Below are 20,034 nucleotides of genomic sequence, written 5' to 3' on the forward strand. Positions count from 1 at the left end.
AGAGGTGGTGGATACTGAATGTTACCTGGTCAACAGGTCACCTTCATCAGCATTGGAGGATAAGACTCCACAAGAGGTGTGGACTGGTAAGAAAGCCTCTCTTTCACATCTAAGGGTATTTGGATGTGATGCATATGTACATGTTCCAAAGGAGAAACGAACCAAGTTGGATAGTAAATCTAAAAAGTGCCTCTTTATTGGGTATAAGGATGGTTTGAAGGGTTATAAGCTTTGGAACCCAGTAACAAGGAAGGTTCTGTACAGCCGAGTTGTGGTGTTCAGAGAGGTGAAAGATGTTATTAAACATGAAGTCCAACCAAAGGAACCTGAGAAGATAGAGTTTGAGCTAAAGGAGGAAGAATCAAACTCTACAGCAGAGGAGGAATCAGAAGCTGAAGAGCCACAAACTCTGGGTGTAAGAAGATCAGTTCGAGAAAGAAGGCAGCCAGAAAGGTATAGTCCATATGCTTTCTGTTCAAATTTTGCTTTATCTATTACTAATGATGATCCTAGAACTGTGAAGGAAGCAGTGGATTCATAGGATGGAAAACTCTGGAAAGAGGCCATGGTTGATGAAATGGCATCTTTGCACAAAAAAGAGGCTTGGGATCTGGTGGAGTTACCGGCTGGAAGGAAACCCATTGGCAGCAAATGGGTGTTCAAAAGGAAGACAAATGCATAAGGAAAAGTGGAGAAATACAAAGCTCGGTTGGTAGCAAAAGGTTATTCCCAGGTGTCAGGAATTGATTTTGGTGATATTTTTTCTCATGTTGCCAAGGTGACTTCTATTAGATTACTTTTATCTGTTGCTGATGCTTTTGATTTTGAGGTAGAACAGATGGATGTGAAGACAACATTTCTTCATGGGGATCTGGAAGAGGAGATCTACATGAAACAACCTGAAGGCTTTGCGGTGAAGGGTAAGAAAGAACTGGTATGCAAGTTAAAGAAGTCTCTGTATGGGTTAAAACAGTCACCAAGGATGTGGTATCATAAATTTGATACATTTATACGGGGACTTGGCTTCACTAGAAGCAAAGCGGATCATTGTGTGTATTTTAAATTAATTGGTGATCGTGTTATTTATCTGGTCTTGTATGTGGATGATATGTTGCTGGTTGGAAATGAAAAAGAAATTATCCAGGATTTGAAGACCCAATTGTCCTCCAAATTCGACATGAAATATCTTGGTGTTGCAAACTATATTTTGGGCATGGAAATTAAAAGAGATCGGGAAAAGAAGAAGCTCTGGTTAAACCAGAGGAAGTATGTCGAGACAATATTGTAGAGGTTTAATATGCAGGATAGTAAACCGGTGAAGGTTCCTATTCCTGTAGGTGTAAAGTTATCTGTTGAACAATGTCCCAAGACACAAGAAGAGGAAGAGGATATTTCCCGTGTTCTATATGCAAGTGCAGTCGGTAGCCTAATGTATGCAATGGTCTGTACTAGACCAGACATTACACATGCAGTGGGAGTATTGAGTAGGTTTATGTCAAAACCAAGAAAGGAGCATTGGATAACAATGAAGTGGGTTTTCAGGTATTTGCGTGGCACTAGTGATTATGGTTTGTGCTTCCAAGGAAGACCAGGATTGAATAGAGTGTTGGATATTCATGGCTTTGTTGATGCAGACTGGGTTGGAGATCTGGATCAGAGAAGATCTACAAGTGGGTATGTGTTTAACCTATTTGGAGGTGCAGTTAGTTGGATGAGTAAGAAATAATCTGTAGTGGCACTATCAACTACAGAGGCAGAATACATGGTAGCCACTCATGCAAGCAAGGAAGCAGTTTGGTTGCAGAGATTGTGTTCAAGTATGGGGTTAGTACATGAAGCTATAAGGATAGACTGCGACAGCCAAAGTGCAATTTTCTTGGCAAAGAACCCTGCATATCATTCAAAAACAAAGCACATTGATGTTCAGTATCACTTTGTGAGGGATATGATAGAAGACAAAAAGGTGTTGCTGGAAAAGGTGGACACTTTGAAGAATATTGCAGATGCATTGACAAAATATTTAAGCACTGAGAAGTTTTCCTGGTGTAGAGAAACAATGGGCATTTCAGGGCTGGAAAAATGACTAAGCTCTCCTATGGCCCCCTGTGGAAAGAAAACAACAAGTGGGAGAATGTTGGGTTGTGTTATATTCTTTCCACGTAGTTAACAAGGGGTTTGAGGGGTACCCGTAACCCCACTTTATGGGGTCCGGGGCAGCGCCCCAGAAAATTTTGATTTTGGACCCTATGTTAGGTTGGGCGGACCCACCTATGGTTTTGTGCATGATTTTTGCACATGTTTTTTGGACGCGATGGTTTTTCGGTCCATGGTATTGGACACGATGGTTTTCAGTCGATAGTATTGGATGCAATGGTTTTTGGTCCATGGTATTGGATGCTTCGGCATGTATAAATATGTATTATAACATTGAAAGGAACATAATGAAAAAATGAAGCTGGTAGTCCCGGTTTTGGGATCCAGTGGGAAAATCTCTGTGTAGATGTGTTTTATGTGTTATGCTCTCGCATTGTTTATTTTTTTGTGTTTTAGAATTCGTATGCAAGTAATTTCTGTACGAGGTTAAAACCTACAGTAAGAGGGCAAAACAAATATTAGAGCTTGTGCACAGTGATGTGTTTGGACCTGTGAAGGTTCCATCACTAGGTAAGTCTGTGTACTATGTATAATTTATAGATGACTTCTCAAAGAATACATGGATATATTTCCTTAAGAAGAAATCTGAATTCTTTGACAGGTTTAAAGAATTTAAGGCTCTGGTGGAAAACCAAACAGAGAAGAAGATAAAGGTGCTGAGGACAGATAATGGTGGAGAGTTTTGCAGCAAGGAATTTGAAGAATTCTGTAAGAAGTGTGGTATAGCATGGAAGAAGACTACTCCATATACACCTCAGCAAAATGAATTTGCAAAAAGAATGAACAAGACGTTGATGGAAAGGGCAATAAGCATGCTCAGTGGTGCCAGGTTAGGACAGGAATTCTGGGCAGAGGCAGTGGAGACAGCATGTTACCTAGTCAACAGATCATCTTCATCAACATTGGAGGATAAGACTCTGTTGGGTGAAAATATTATCGTTTAATTCTGTTGTAGTACTTGCCCAACTATTTAATTTGTCAATCCGAGGTTCGTAGGCTTACGAGGCACATGCACTATATATGCAGGACCGAAGTGGAACTAATTTAATCTAAATTACTGAAATCGAATTAATCTAGGAAGGCATTGAAATACTAACTAGGAAAGCAGGAAATTTCATAAGGGAAAAACAATTACAACATGTGAAGAATTGAATGACAAACAACATATGTGAGCTCGCAACAATAAAACTATCTCAAATTATATTACAAGAATCAAATTACAAATCATGAAAGCATAACAATAAAAGATGAAAAACTAAGAATTCTTCATTCTTTCCATTATTCATTATTATCAAAATGAAGAGAGAGCACTCTCTTATATACATGAGGAAGATAACCATCTCATAATTACATATCCAATATTCTCTCAAGCACTCTCAACTAATTTCCCATTATTACAAGATATGATCCCTTTGAATCCTCCACAAATCTCTCAAGCATTTTCAACTACTTTCCCATTATTACAAAATATGATCCCTTTGAATCCTCCACAAATCTCTCACATATCTTGGATAAGATATGCTAACCAAATCCTCCATGATTTTCTCCTTAGGAATAGGCTTGCATAATTATCTCCTTAATATGGTGGAGGAGATATGGATAAGATATGACAACCAAATCCTCCATGATTTTCTCCTTAGGAATAGGCTTGCATAATTATCTCCTTAATATGGTGGAGGAGATATTTGATAAGTCCCTTGGAATTAATTCTTCACATATTTCCTACACATCACAAAACTCACATATTCTTGAGATATATAAAAAAATATGTATATTTTCTAATATTTAATCATAAATTCACTTGTAATACAAAAATGAATAAAATGGAAAATAAGAAGGTGAAACCCAAATGTATTTATGAAAATGATATGATAAAAGGTTAATGGGATGATGAAATGTAAGGAATAGTGAAGAAAAAGGTGGATGAAAATATGACATTTCTGAGTCCCAATAGACTCCACAAGAGGTATGCACTGGTAAGAAACCCTCTCTTTCACATCTGAGGGTATTTGGATGTGATGCATATGTACATGTTCCAAAGGAGAAACGAACCAAGTTGGATATTAAATCTGAAAAGTGAATCTTTATTGGGTATAAGGATGGTTTAAAGGGTTATAAGCTTTGGAACCCAGTCACACGGAAGGTTGTGTACAACCGAGATGTGGTGTTCAAAGAGGTAAAAGATGTTATTAAACATGAAGTCCAACCAAAGGAACCTGAAAAGATAGAGTTTGAGCTAAATGAGGAAGAATCAGACTCTACAGCAAAGGAGGAATCAGAAGATGAAGAGCCACAAACTCTGGGTGTAAGAAGATCAGTTCGAGAAAGAAGGCAGCCAGAAAGGTATAGTCCATCTGCTTTCTGTTCAAATTTTGCTTTATCTATTACTGATGATGATCACAGAACTGTGAAGGAAGCAGTAGATTCAAAGGATAGAAAACTCTGGAAAGAGGCCATGGTTGATGAAATGGCATCTTTGCACAAAAATGAGGCTTGGGATCTAGTGGAGTTTTCGGCTGGAAGGAAACCCATTGGCAGCAAATGGTTGTTCAAGAAGAAGACAAATGCATAAGGAAAGGTGGCGAAATATAAAGCTCGATTGGTAGCAAAAGGTTATTCCCAGGTGCCAGGAATTGATTTTGGTGATATTTTTTCTCCTGTTGCCAAGGTAACTTCTATTAGGTTACCTTTATCTATTGCTACTGCTTTTGATTTTGAAGTACAACAGATGGATGTGAAGACAGCATTTCTTCACAGGGATCTGGAAGCGGAGATCTACATGAAGCAACCTGAAGGCTTTGCGGTGAAGGGTAAGAAAGAACTGGTATGCAAGTTAAAGAAGTCTCTGTATGGGTTAAAACAGTGACCAAGGAAGTGGTATCAAAAATTTGATACATTTATATGGGGACTTGGCTTCACCAGAAGCAAAGCAGATCACTGTGTGTATTTTAAATTAATTGGTGACCGTGTTATTTATCTGGTATTGTATGTGGATGATATGTTGCTGGTTGGAAATGATAAAGCAATTATCCAGGATTTGAAGACCCAATTGTCCTCCAAATTTGACATGAAAGATCTTGGTGTTGTAAACTATATTTTAGGCATGGAAATTAAAAGAGATTGGGCAAAGAGGAAGCTCTGGTTAAACTAGAGGAATTATGTCGAGACAATACTACAGAGGTTTAATATGCAGGATAGTAAACCGGTGAAGGTTCCTATTCCTGTAGGTGTGAGGTTATTTGCTAAACAGTGTCCCAAGACACAAGAAGAGGAAGAGGACATGTCCCTTGTTCCATATGCAAGTGCAGTCGGTAGCTTGATGTATGCAATGGTCTGTACTAGACCAGACATTGCACATGCAGTGGGAGTATTGAGCAGTGAAGTGGGTTTTCAGGTATTTGCGTGGCACTAGTGATTATGGTTTGTGCTACCAAGGAAGACAAAGATTGGACAGAGTGTTGGATATTCATGGCTTTGTTGATGCAGACTGGGCTGGAGATTTGGATTAAATAAGATCTACAAGTGGGTATGTGTTTAACCTATTTGGAGGTGCAGTCAGTTGGATGAGTAAGAAACAATCTGTAGTGGCACTATCAACTACAAAGGTAGAATACATGGCAGCCACTCATGCAAGCAAGGAAGCAGTTTGGTTGCAAAGATTGTGTTCAAGTATGGGGTTAGTACAGGAAGCTATAAGGATAGACTGTGACAGCGAAAGTGCAATTTTCTTGGCAAAGAACCCCGCATATCATTCAAAGACAAAGCACATTGATGTTCAGTATCACTTTGTGAGGGATATGATAGAAGACAAAAAAGTGTTGCTGGTAAAGGTGGACACTTTGAAGAATACTGCAGATGCATTGACAAAATCTGTTAGCTCTGAGAAGTTCTCTTGGTGTAGAGAGTCAATGGGCATTTTAGGGCTAGAAAAATGACTAAGCTCTCTTCTGGTCCCCTGTGGAAAGAAAACAACAAGTGGGAGAATGTTGGGTTGTGTTATATTCTTTCCACGACTAGCCCACATAGTTAACCGGGGGGTTAGAGGGGGCAGAGCCCCCCTTCGTTGTGTCAATTGTGTAGCAGGGGGGGTCACAGGGGGTTTGAGGTGTAGCCGTAACCCCACTTTATGGGGTCCAGGGCAGTGCCCCAGAAAATTTTCGTTTTGGACCCTATGTTAGGTTGGGCGGACCCACCTATGGTTTTGTGCATGATTTTTGCACATGTTTTTTGGATGCGATGGTTTTCAGTCCATGGTATTGGACGCTTCGGCATGTATAAATATATATATTATAACATTGAAAGGAACATAATGAAAAATCAAGCTGGTAGTCCTAGTTTTGGGATCCAGGGGAAATCTCTGTGTATACATGTTTTATGTGTTATGCTCTCGCATTATTTATTTTCTATGTTTTAGAATTCGTATGCAGGTAATTTTTGTACAAGGTTAAAACCTACAATCTTCCCTCTACTGACACAACTACCATATATGATGAATTGATTCTTGATGTATCTCTCTTCCTCATCAGCACTCGCAAGCCCTGGTATGGAGACACCATCATATATCTCCAAACCCAGACTTTTAGACCAGAGCTATCTCGCTCTGAGCGACGCCAAATTAGTACCAATCCCAACCTTATCATATTTTTGGGGATACCTTATACTGTCATGGTGTGGATTCAGTCCTTCGACAGTGTTTGACACATGAGGAAGTTGAGAAATCTTTAAATGATTACCACTCTAGAGCCTATGGTGGTCATATGTTAGGATACACAAAAACTCAAAATATACTTCATGTCAGCTAGTTTTGGCCTTCCATCTTCAAAGATTACATTCTTGCAGTACAAAAAACAAAAATGTCACGCTTGCCAAATCTATAACCAGAAACAATGAACCCCACCCATTCCCTTACACCCAATTATTATCGTTGGTCCATTTGCAAAATGTGGCATTGATTTCATGACTTGTAACCCTCACTCGGTCGGGGGGCATGGTTACATCATCGTTGTCGTGGATTATTTCACAAAATGGACCGAGACGATGTCTACATACAATGCTAACAATAAAATTGCATCCTTATTTCTATCTAATCATGTAATAGCTCGATTTGGTGTTCCACAAGCCATAGTCACCAACCATGGATCCCATTTCTCTAAATTCATGATGACAGATCTTACTGCTCATATGGGCTTATGTCACAATAGCTCAACTCCAAATTACCCATAGGATAATGGCCAAGTTGAAGTTGTCAACAAAGTTTTGGTTACTATGCTTCAACGAACCATTGGGATGCATAAAAAGAACTGGCATCTTATGCTTTTTTCAGCCTTATGGGCATATCGAACCACTACTAAAATGACAATCGAATTCACACCTTTCCAATTGGTCTATGGTTTGGAAGCCATCCTACCCATTGAATGTGAGATCCTATCATTGAATCTGGTTGTTGAACTACTTCCTGGTACTTCACCTCAGGAAGAGAGGTTCCTTTACTTAGAACGTCTTAACGAGACTTGCCGAATTATCGCATTAGTAATTAAGACTCAAAAAATATTTGATAAAGCCCAATATGATAAATTCGTGACCCCTCATACATATCGAGAAGGTGACTTGGTCTTACTGTATGATCAAGATAACAATAAATTAGGTGTCGAAAAGTTCGAACCCATGTGGCATAGACCCTATATTGTTAAACACATATTACAAAAGGGTGCATATGGGTTGGTTGATTATGATGGAAATCAGTTGTCTAAGACCCGCAATGGGCTCTACCTAAAAAAGTATTATTGTTAATATTGCGTAGATACTTTGTACATTAGTGTGCAGTCTTTTGGTGTGATTGTTTTCATTTTTGCAAACATGTTTTCCGCTGCTTACCGCGTGTTCCACTCTATATGCAGATGTCAATGAACCCTCTTCCTTATGTCAGTTTCACTGCTAGTGCTTGTCGTAGTACATGGAATTTATCTTCCATTATGTGGACACTCTTTGCTCCCACTGATGAGTTAGAGAGTTTACAGGGTATATGTTTAGGACATACAACTAATAACATAGCAGAATATAGTGCGATCATCAAACTATTGTCGAAATCTATTGCTCTTGGTATTAGGGCATTAGTTGTTAAAATTGATTCAAAACTCATTTTATTACAATTAAACAAGCAATATTCCGTCATAAACCCTAACATTTTAAGAATTTATTTGTGTATTTGTCTCTTGGAAAGAAATTTTGATTACATAACATATCTACACATTCCAGGACATCTAAATACATTGAAAGATGCATTAGCTAATCATGTTTTAGATCGACATTTGCAACATATGTAAAAAGAAAAACCATGATACAATAGGAACATAAGGTACATAAGGTAAAACATGTATATACATAGAGTTTGCAAAATGTCTTTTACATCAAAAATCAAAATTTGTGTTCTAAGGCACATGGCTTCTTGAGCCTACATAAGTGCAAAAAATAAGACTGGAGACATGTCTATCCACCAACATGATGCTCATGATAGCATGATACATCCCTAACAACTCGTCCCAATAGTCGACGCAGTATAGTTGACACTCCCATGGTATGCCTCTAATACTGAAGTGGAACATCATCAATAGTAGCATAATCTGGAATGCCTTTAGTCAAGGCCTCTAGATTGTGCTCCACCTCCACCATAGGATTGGCTCCCTCAACATATGGTGCATCCTCGAGTTGCCATGCCACCCTGCTCGCTATTAGAGAAACCTCTAGAGGTCTCACTGGTCCCACATATGCAAAGTATCAGAAGTCTCAATCTCAGTTCACATAATTAAAAAACATCAAAAAAATTGAAAATCTTAAAAAATAGTTCTTTACCTGAGTCATTCCACTTCGCTCTAGGTGGTAGTGGGAGATTGAGATCTCCTCAGAAATCTATCCCAGTATAGGCCCAATCTGTAGGTTTTAAACACATACAGAAATTACCTACATACGAATTCTAAACTCAGAAAATAAACAATGGCGAGAGCATAAAACATAAAATAGATATACACAAAGATTTTCTCCTAGATCCAAAAATCAGGACTACCAGATTGATTTTTCATTATATTCCTTTCAATGTTACAATACATATATATACATGTTGAAGCATTCATTAATCCTAGATTATAACATAACCATAGTTCCCTTGATTGAATCTACAAAAATACCATGGACAGAAAACCATCATGCCAAAAACCATGTGCAAAAACCATGCAAAAAACCATAGGTATGTTTGCCCACCTAATACAGGGTCCAAAAAAAATTCCGAGCTACAAACCCCCCGACAGGGGGGGCTATTTCCCCCCCTGTGAACCCCTCGCACATGGGGCTAATCGTGGAAATAATATAACACACACCCAACACAATCATCCACTATGATGAGTTGTTGATGTAGACATACAAAAACGCAGGTGGAAAGGACATTTGTTTCCCACATCCATGATGAGGTACCAACTCTCCCCACTGCAATAAAAGTGGATCTTAGGGTCCAAGAGTGTCTACCTCCACCTACTGATATATGAACAATGAAACAAGCTTTAGAAAGAATGTCACCAAAATCGATCCCTATCTAAATTGTTTGAGGTTACCTGTCTTGAACTTGGTGAGTTGGTCTTTCATATTGACTAGTAGTCTTTCACACTAGTTGAACACATATGGACTAAGGCAATCCACTCCATACTAAAAGTGGGATTTTCTCGCCTCATGCAAATCCTAGACCCCAACTACTTGAGCTATAGCATATAGAATTGTTCTCAATGGAATATTTGTGACAGTTTTGATGTTTATCTTCCCACTTTTTGTCTTGCAAAACCATGGAAATGTCTAGCTATTAGCATGTTAGTGCTTTCTCCTCTAGCATGAGAATTAGACAATTGAACTCGCCATCCTCTCTTAGACAAACCAGTGATAAATTATATGTCTACAAGTTTGCAACTTCTATGTCAAACTCTTAGTCCCCTATTATGAACATCTAGTGGTCTACATCCCACCATCCTACCAAGAATTGAAATAGCTCCACATGGGCTCTGATCCTAGGGGTATGAAAGAATTTAAGCAATCCACATGCACGGAGATCCCTTATGAAATTTAGATCCTGTGATGCTTGGTGATATTTTTCTTCATGACCTCTTTCTTTCCACTCAATAACCAATTTCTCCAGCAAATAACCTATAAAACATCAATGAACAAGGTTCTAATCGGGTGCCATGGAGGAAAATTTGCAAAACAATCAGTAATTTTGGATTTCTATTGAAAATTTTGTTTCACAGCACTAGCGTGTCTACCCCCATATTTTTTTGCAACTTCCAGTGCAATGGCACTATTATGCTCAGGGAGGGTAGGGTGATCCCAATGGGTAAAATCTGTGTTGACCACCCTCGACTCATGTTTTATTCAAACCATCCTAGCTATCTATTATATGGGTTAAATTACTTGAAATTACTACTAAATTGCAGAGGAAGGACAGATCTCTTACCTATGATAGATAGTTCATCGAATGGTGCCCTGGGTCAACCACACTCCTCACCTGAAGATTGGGGAAATTTAGGGAAAAATGATCTCTCCAATTCACAAAATGACAAATGGTAATTTTATGTTTACTTTTGGGGTTTATATAAACCTTTTTAAGTAATTTTACCATTTAGGGCATATTTTTACCTATATTTGTGTATTTTTCTCGAACTGGGTAATGTTTTTTTACATATGCATCAACAGGTTATTAGTAATTGGCGACGGTAATTGATTTTGGATGAGCTATCGAGTTTTAATTTTTCACTTTTTCGAACTCATAAAAAATAAATGAAAAAGGAACACCCTTAGAATAATCTTTCAGCTCTTTTCTTACTCTCGAAATATGAAAAGATTGTCGAACACTTATATTTTTGAACTCATAAAAGTAAATGAAAATACATCTACTCATTATAAGTTTAACCCTTTTCTGGACTGAGATAGACTACCTATGAAAAAGGAATACCTTAGTCACACGTGGCCAAGAGGTTCTCTTGAATATTGTTTTCTACCTTTTTGAATTCGAGAGACTATCTACGAAAAGGGACATCTAGGGTTTTCTTTTTACCTCTTTTTCAAACCCTCTTAATATGAAAAAGACATCGAGCTACCCTTCTGACAGACTCGTAAAACTGAAACGATGAATAAATTTTCACCGTGACGAGACCGAGCTACTCCTTCCTGGGGCTTGATAAAAACACTAGGATGGATTCATCCAAAGGATGAACTTATATGACAAGCATATGGTATCCTCTTCAAGTTTGAGATTAAAAATAAAGAGGTACTCACTAGAAATAGTGAGGGGAAAAGGAAGGAAACTTATATCCTATATTTTTTATAAAAGGCAGCATGTCGCTCTTGAACATGACACTTGTATGTATCTCTGTCAGGTTGGGTTATCCTCACTTCATCACTTACCATACTGGGTTTTGGTCATCCATTTTCCCCTCATCTTATTATTTACTATTGTCACCATGACCTCTGATCCTATGTTAAGTCAAATGATGCCAAATTTCGGATTCGTGTCGTTGATATGTTCAAGAGAAGTCCCATCGTCACTTCAAACCACTTATACACTAATCGACTTTTCTGCAACAATCTTGAAACACTCTTGACAAATCTGTAAAATCCTATGTTTTGTGTTGATGATGTGGAAAGCCCTCCTTCGATAGATCACCTCCTGTTGACTCCAGCTCATTATCTACGAATATGATCTAGAACTCCCTTTTAGTACCTTGGAGCTTGCATGCCTCAATGGTAGGTTCTTCGTATTCAACAATAGGTTCACATCACTGGCCTTTGATGGAATGATATGCGAGTGTTCAACTTCAGTTTCATTGTTCACACTCATGGATTGTGTTGTTGTACCTTGAGAGCCATCATCATCATTGGTGATTTCTCTCATGCTTGGTAACGGTTTACATCATTGACCAGGAATCAGGTGGCTTCTACCATGTTCGACTTCGATACATCTATTCACATGGTGGGATTTGTCCTTTGGTTGCATCGAGACAAAGATAAAGACCTTGGGTTTCGTTTGATAAATCCAAGCTGCATGGAGTTATTAATTATTCATGATTGTAAGCATGATCCTTTCTATTCCGATGGCTGCATCCATGCTGTGGATACATGTATTATTAGATGCCTACTCAAAAATGTATTTTCAGGCATACTTATATTAGAGATGTCAGAGATATTGTATTATGTTTGATTTGTAGGTCTCTTGATGGTGGTTCTCTAAGTCCTTTCCTTTTCTTATAAAGCACCTCAGCCATCACTTCCCATTCCGATTTCATGCTTTAGGGGGCATCTATTACACAATATTTTGTCACACTCCCAATCTCATATTCTGAAGTGTCGCATTATGTGTTGTCAATGACACAAGCATCATAAAATGATGAAAGCTTTCGCAAAAAATCTATTCACCATGAAACATGTTTGTGGTTATCAGAATAATATCCCTAAAGAAAAGGAAGAAAATTTGCCTTGGAATAATTCCGAAGAACTTGCCAAAAACCTTGCTTTGCAACCCCTACGCTACTCTTATCAGGAAAATCCATGTTGGTAGGGTCTTCAGCGTGACTTCAATGGTCAAAATTTGTGCTAAATGTCATACTTTTATCAGGAAAATCCACATTGTTCCTCTTCAGGCAGTTTTTCCCAAAATGGAGGAGAAGCTTCTCTTACTAGAAAGCTCGAGAATGACGATGTTGTTTCAGGTAGATGAAGATTGGAATGAGACATACCATTCTTGGCCCTAGAGCCTCTTTCCATGGATCTCTCCCTTGAGATGTGGAACTCCTCCTTCTTTTCATGGATCCTCAACTCCCTCTCCTTCCCTATAAATTAATTTCCCACCTTCCACTAAGGGTTGGTTTCCATTCTACTTCTGAACTATGTCCAATTGTTGCCCATTTTGCTAAGGATAAAGGAGTTCTTGAAGTTTAAGGCTAGGACTTGGAAACTCACCTAAAGGAGGCTTCCAACATCAAGGCTTAAGTGGTTGTAATGCTCCCTTTACCATCTATTAATAATACATTATGTGTTTGCTTTCCATAAATGTGTCAATTATTGCTCATTTAGTGTAATACTCCTTGATTTGTTACATGGTTTATATTGGAATGAATTTTTCTATGTATGTGTTTGTTGTCTCCATGTGATATTCCTTGCAGGTATTCATCCATAATGGTGAATAGGAGATTGAGCTTGGAAATGAAAGAATAAAGGAAGACACCAACGGATGTTAGCATTAGAGTGTGGTAGGTCATCTATCCTCTTTGTGTTTTCTGGTATAAACTAGGAAAGTTTACATATAGTTGTCTTATGTAGATGTTAGATCCTCCCATATGACTAGAGGGATCGTTTATGTCTGCAGAAAGGATTGTCTACACAACAATATATAATCTTTTTGTTTGTCTAATACAAAAAATGGCTATCATATCAACTTTATGATATTTCTGGTTACCCTTAAAGAAACACCATATATATATGGTTCATGTTTTATTGCCCTTAATACAATCGAATTAAATTGTTTTACGAACTAATTGGCTCTTTTTCAATATAATTATCTTGGCATTTGGCCCTATAATTGTTCAGTTAGTTCAAGGCTTAATAAGCCTGGCAGCCACGCTGGTTTTCCCTTGCTCTTAATTTGAATCCAAATTTTTATATAAATTATTCCCACCTACGTTTTCTAAGAATATATTTATGCGATCATTCAAGTAATGGTGTTTACTAAAATAGGATCTCTTCACTGATATATTCTTCCTCCATACTTATACGGTCTCTTCCATATGAAGTCGAGGGTGATATTTATCAAATAGAGATAATATTTATAAAAATATGTCTCTCTCTTTTTTTCATATAACATAAGTATTTATTTTTACAATATTTGAATAATTGCTAAATCTCGTATCTTTGGAGAGTTAAATTTATTAACCCTTTTTCACACTAGTAACTTATTAGATAGGCTTCGATTTATTTCTCATTTATTGTCACTACCCATATTCCTTTTTAAATTATAAGCAATTAGTAGGTTTAACATTCATGTTATAGAAAGATTAAATATTTATTCAATTCCCTTTGACATATTCATAACCAGAACATGGTCATTGATGCTATACTTTTTGCATGTACAAAAATTTTGTAATAAACAATATCTAGTTATATTTACAAACATAAGTTCATAAAGCCTATTTGTGTAAATAACTTAATGTCTTTCTTTTATAAATAGTCTTAATTTCTATCTATACTCATACATCTAGAATAAAATTTTGGTATTGTTAAATCGTAATTATTGTTGATACCAATCAAGTTTAGAAGCTAAGAATGTGTTCCAGTACTAGTGATCTAATTCTCCAATCATGATTCCTTCACTCAATCAAGAATTAGAGATCGACTTCCATAATTAAATTTCTCTTCTTCTAAGTCTTCCTTCCTATTTCATGCATGTAATCATTTATACCTCATAGTTATCTTTTTTCTAGTATATATAAACATATACCCTTTGATCTCATTAGGTTTGTATCCACGAACATTTCCTTAAACTATTATGTATAAATGCATGACATCTCTAGTATTTTCCTAAGTTTTGTATTAAGTTTACAATGAACTTATTCATGAACGCCAAAAAATATATTCAAAAAATGGGATTTGTATGTATCTATTGTTGTTTCACTACTACATATAGGAATAAATTGCATTTACATAGTCTGATGGTATGGCCCATTCTGTCACAACGATTAAGAAAAAATGTCATTTTTTTAGTTTTGGTGCTCATGTTTGTCGCACTTATGATGACATATTTGTTGTGTGTCATAATTGCGGCATATTATTTGTCATGTGTCACAATTAATACAACAAAAACAGTTCGTAACAAGTTATACGACAATGTATTATGCCAAAATTACGATGATAGACATTAGTTGTCACAGTTGCGATGAAATATGGTTTTTTCAAACTCGAGGTTAATGTGATTGTTTATTGTACATGTCATCTTTTATTTTGACTAATCATCTATCAACACAATTGTGATTATATATATATATATATACCTCATATGGTAAGAGATGTTGTGACATCTTTTCTATAACTACAATAATTGTGAAAGATTATAAGGTCTTTTTTGCGAGAGAAAAACAGATTTTGTTTTGTATAATAGCTTTGTGGTTGTGGGAAGAATGTAAAAAAACATTAGATGGGGATCAACTAATCTGAAATGGGTCAATGATGGGAAATATTATTGCCCTTGCAATTCTTGCAGGTGCAAACATCCATGGAGAATTTTATATGAAATAGTTGATAGACATTATAGGAAGAATGGGCACATTGAAGTGGGGAAATAATATCTCCAATGGTAAGCTTATTCTATTTATGAATTATTATATATATTTTATTTATATTAATCATATTTGTAAATGTTTTTATTGTTATAATATTTGTTCTACAAACTAATTATTTCACATGATTATTTGAAATTACTATTAGGTCATCATGGCCCCCTAGGTATGTTGATTCTAATATTGCACCAAGTATTAGTGCTATAAATGGTGTTCTATAAATTGAGGAAGATGGAGCGTATATTGAAGCTTGAGATCATAATGATCATATGCAAGAACATGACATGATAGTTCCATATGATGGGACAAATCAATTGATCCAAGATGTGCTTGGCGTCAATGCAAAGAATAAAGATGTTTTTTGTGATGATAAACATGTGCTGAAGAAGGAAGCGATGCGACTTTATGGAGGCTTAAGAGAAATGTTTCTCTCTACTACATTATTGTTGGTGAACATAAAGTTTTTGAATGGTTTTTCAAACACTTGTATGATATAGATCCTAAGGTATAATGTAATATGTTTCATCACGTGAAAGGTTGATTTATTTTCCTTTTCTTCGAGTGTTAGTTAATGTGTAAAATAAGAATGCAATATTTATGATTAATATTGTTTACATTAACTATTGATCTTTTATGTTGTACTAGATTGTTAGGTGAATTTTTGTTACCATTTCCAAATGAGTTACCTCGCACATACCAAGATTTATGTGTTGTTATGAAATACATTAGAATGGAGTCTCAAGATATAGATGCATGTCCTAATTATCATATTATATATTATGGACAACATGCATTGAAAACAATTTGTCTGAAATGTAACAACAGTAGATATTGAATTGATCAAATAACAAAAAAGATGCCTCAAAAGGTTCTTTGTCATATTCCCAAAATTCTACATTTGCAACAATTGTTCAGGTGTGAAAGCATGGAAAATTTTATGATTTCCATGCACGGAAGAGGAGTGAAGATGGTTTTCTTCAAATGTCTACAGATGGTTATGCATTTAGAGAACTTGAGGGAAAATGGCCACATTTTAAAAATGAACCCCATAATTTTAGGCTTTTATTAGTAGTTGATGGTGTTAATCCATTTGGAGAGCTCATGTCTATTTACTCAGTGTGGCTGATTTTTTTTATCAATAATAACCTTCCTCCTTAGATGTCAATAATGAGGGAGCACATTGTGTTGACATTAATTTCTCTAGGTATTTGTTTGCATTAATTTTTTGAATATTGTAATATTTTCATTTGTCTTGTTTGTTGCATAATATGTTATATGTATATATCATAGTAGTAATTATGCGTAATTTCAAATAATTAAGTACCAAGTAAAAGATATGAATGTATATATCAAGCCTCTTATAGACGTGTTAATGAATTTATGGGTTGGCATCACTATGTATGACATTTGTAAACCAATAAGGTGGATACAATTTCAATTCCATGGTGTATTTTATCATTTTTAGGATATTCTTCTCATTTTCCTATTTGAGAAGGATTGTCACCTTGAATCTTTATTATCATAGATATTGTGCACCGTGTTGTAAGCATTTATGTTTATAGAGATATGTTGCATAGTGAAAATAAGGGTGGTTATTTTACTATATTGAAAAACTTTGATGATGGTTCTAGTAGGCCTATTAGTACACATATATAACACAGATATGATTTTCACTCTCCATTTTCTATCACTTTCTGAGTTATTTTAGATTGATGCTCACAATGTCATTTGAGAAAGGAGATAATGAGTATATTTGATTGATATCTTAAAAAAATATAGTTATAAATAATCATTCTTAATGGATTGCACACATTTAGGAGTCAAAATGGACTTTCATATTATCAAGAGTAGAAAATGTTTTATATTAGAAATATATGGTTGGGGTCACAAAAGTACAGCAAAACAATACAAAATTGATAGCTCATGCTTAGAATTACAATATTTTGATCCATCCCAATGTCTATCCAAATCCTATAGAAGAAGTCTATTATAAATTAGAATTAAACAAATATGTTAATTTTAATTTTTAAATTATAAATTACACAATTGGAAATAAAAAAACTTGTAAAAACATTTTTGAATCTTATCGATTATATAAAATGCCAACAAGATGAATAAAAAAAATATAATTAGTAAAATATAGAAAACAATAGTATAAATTATGAAATAACACAAGTTCATATCGCTCTCCATTGTCATCACCTTGACTATCTTCCTCGCTTGGCATGATAACATTGTTGTTCTCAATCCCCGAATCTAGGTGGCCCCGTGATCATAGGCTCTCACTCCAAATTTCCTAGCCTACAATTCCCACTTGGCTCACCATCCTCACACCCCCCGCTCCTGTGAGCCAGCTACCCTAGTATGGGATCCCCCCATCCCTACGCCCCGCCATTAAATTTCTCATCCCCATGTTCATTCCCCTCGACAGACCACATTCTCCTTCTGACATTCTCTTTAGCAAACTTTTTAGCATCGTGTCTATAAACTTGCTCTGCATGACCATGAATCGAGAAATGGGAAGAGGCATGCACCCGGTAGAGGGAGAGGTCACGGGTTCCCTCCCACCAACTTTGATGATGCTACTATTGCCACCATGTTTGACAATGGGATTCCTAAATCCATACACAGAGAAGTCCTAGTTATGGAGGAAGTTGAATTGTGACGGGGCTACCCAACACTTTGGGCTCTCAAGGATATCCTTGCGCGCTAGGTAAAGGAACGCACCAAAGAAAAAAAGAAAGTCATTGCCCAGATTGTTAAGCTCTCTGCTAATCAGATCCATGGAGTATCCTCTCTTAGGCATCTTTCTAGAGTGCTACACCTGAATTTTCTACCCAACATCCCCTCCTATCCTTCCCCATCCCCTTCCCCATCCCACTCTCCGTTAGTTGGCTCCTCCTCCCTTCCCTTTCCTTGTGCCCCTATAGCTCATCCCCCTCCTCCCCAGGCTCTCGTCCCTTCAATGGTCGACATGCCTCTATCTCCTCCTCACCCCAACCCCTGGGGCTGCTTCATCCTCGAAGAGAACCCAGTGGATACAAGAATATGCAGGCTCATGGAACTACCCAAATGTAATGTGTTTCCAATGTGGATATAATGTAGTTTCAGTGCAACATAATTTAAATCTAGGCGACATGGAAACTCTCAGGTTGGATCTCTCTCCACGTTTTTATTTATTTGTAAATCACCTTTATTCCACCACCTCAAAGGCGAACAAGTTGGAGACCTATGGATCATTGGCACACCTTCTTGGAAAACTGCACAGAAGAGCCCCGTGGCTCGTCTACGCTCCTTTTATTTGGCACACTATGCATCATTTTGTTACTTCATGCAACAACTACATTATCTCAATTCTCAAATGCATGAGTTTAATCAATAGTTGTTTTGTAATGCCAACAACGAAACTGCAAGGCTCTAGTTTCTCCCAACTAGCGCAGATCCCTTCGGCTCTTTCTCTCTAGTTTCCTCCTTATGAGGCAGAGAACACACCCTTGGTTGTATTCTATGTAATTTCTCATCTGTTAATATAATGTGAATATATTTTCTTAAAAAAAACATTGTTGTTCTCAAAAATATGTTACGAGCTAGGGTAGTGTCTTAATACGAACCACCAATCCCTATCTAACTCATCTGGGTAAAAAAACACTTGGTTGCAGTGTTTGGGGAAAACATAATTCTCCGAAGCCGAGCAATCTGGTTACAAGCAGGGGATGAAAACACAAAGTTTTTCCAAAATTATGCAAAAGGAAGGAAAATCTCCAATACTATCTGGCATATGCCTATGGAAGATGGAAGCATAGCAACTACCTTCAGACAACTCTCACATCTGGGGAATTCACACTTCAGACATCTCTTCATGGCCCCCCGAGAGGCATCCATTGCTGAAATTGTCCAAATTGCAAGGCACTTCCCCAGATTTGTGGATGAGGACTCGATCGAGGATCTCATTTCCCCGGTCACACAGGCGGAGCTAGAAGGAATGCTAAAATGGTTCAAGAAAGACAAGAGTCCAGGGCCAGATGGATGGACTATTGAATTCTTCCTTGCCTTTTATGAACTCATTGGACTTGATTTGCTTAAGGTGGTGGAAGAATGCAGATCAACTGGGCGTATGTATGAGGCCATAAACTCTACTTTCATTGCATTAATCCCTAAATCTGACTCCCCTGCATCCTTCAATGACTTTCGGCCTATCTCCCTCTGTAACTGCTTGTACAAAATCATAGCCAAGATCATTGCAAATCGGCTCCATCCCATCCTGTCTAGACACATCTCCTCTGAACAATTTGCCTTTCTTCAGAACAGACAAATACATGAAGCTGTTGGAACTGCACAAGAAGCCCTACACTCTATCAATCACAAAAAGATCAAAGGAGCCATTCTCAAAATTGATCTTGCCAAAGCTTTTGATAAGGTCAGTTGGCTTTATATCAAAATGATCCTCACCCATCTAGGCTTTCCTCCTCCCTTCATCAACTGGATCATGTGTTGTATTAACTCGGCATCCTTCAATGTCCTC

The 20,034-nt window shown here is 37.0% G+C and overlaps 1 pseudogene; it reads right to left on the reverse strand.

Annotated features, from left to right (window-relative positions):
* Positions 1–18,832, reverse strand: part of LOC149242477 (potassium transporter 1-like) — a 46,253-nt pseudogene extending 27,421 nt beyond the window's left edge.
* Positions 18,833–20,034: the final 1,202 nt, after the last annotated feature.

Source organism: Pinus tabuliformis, chromosome 8 (assembly GCF_031772625.1).
Source record: "Pinus tabuliformis cultivar Carrire ecotype Pingquan chromosome 8, CPIR1, whole genome shotgun sequence".
Classification (NCBI taxonomy): domain Eukaryota; kingdom Viridiplantae; phylum Streptophyta; class Pinopsida; order Pinales; family Pinaceae; genus Pinus; species Pinus tabuliformis.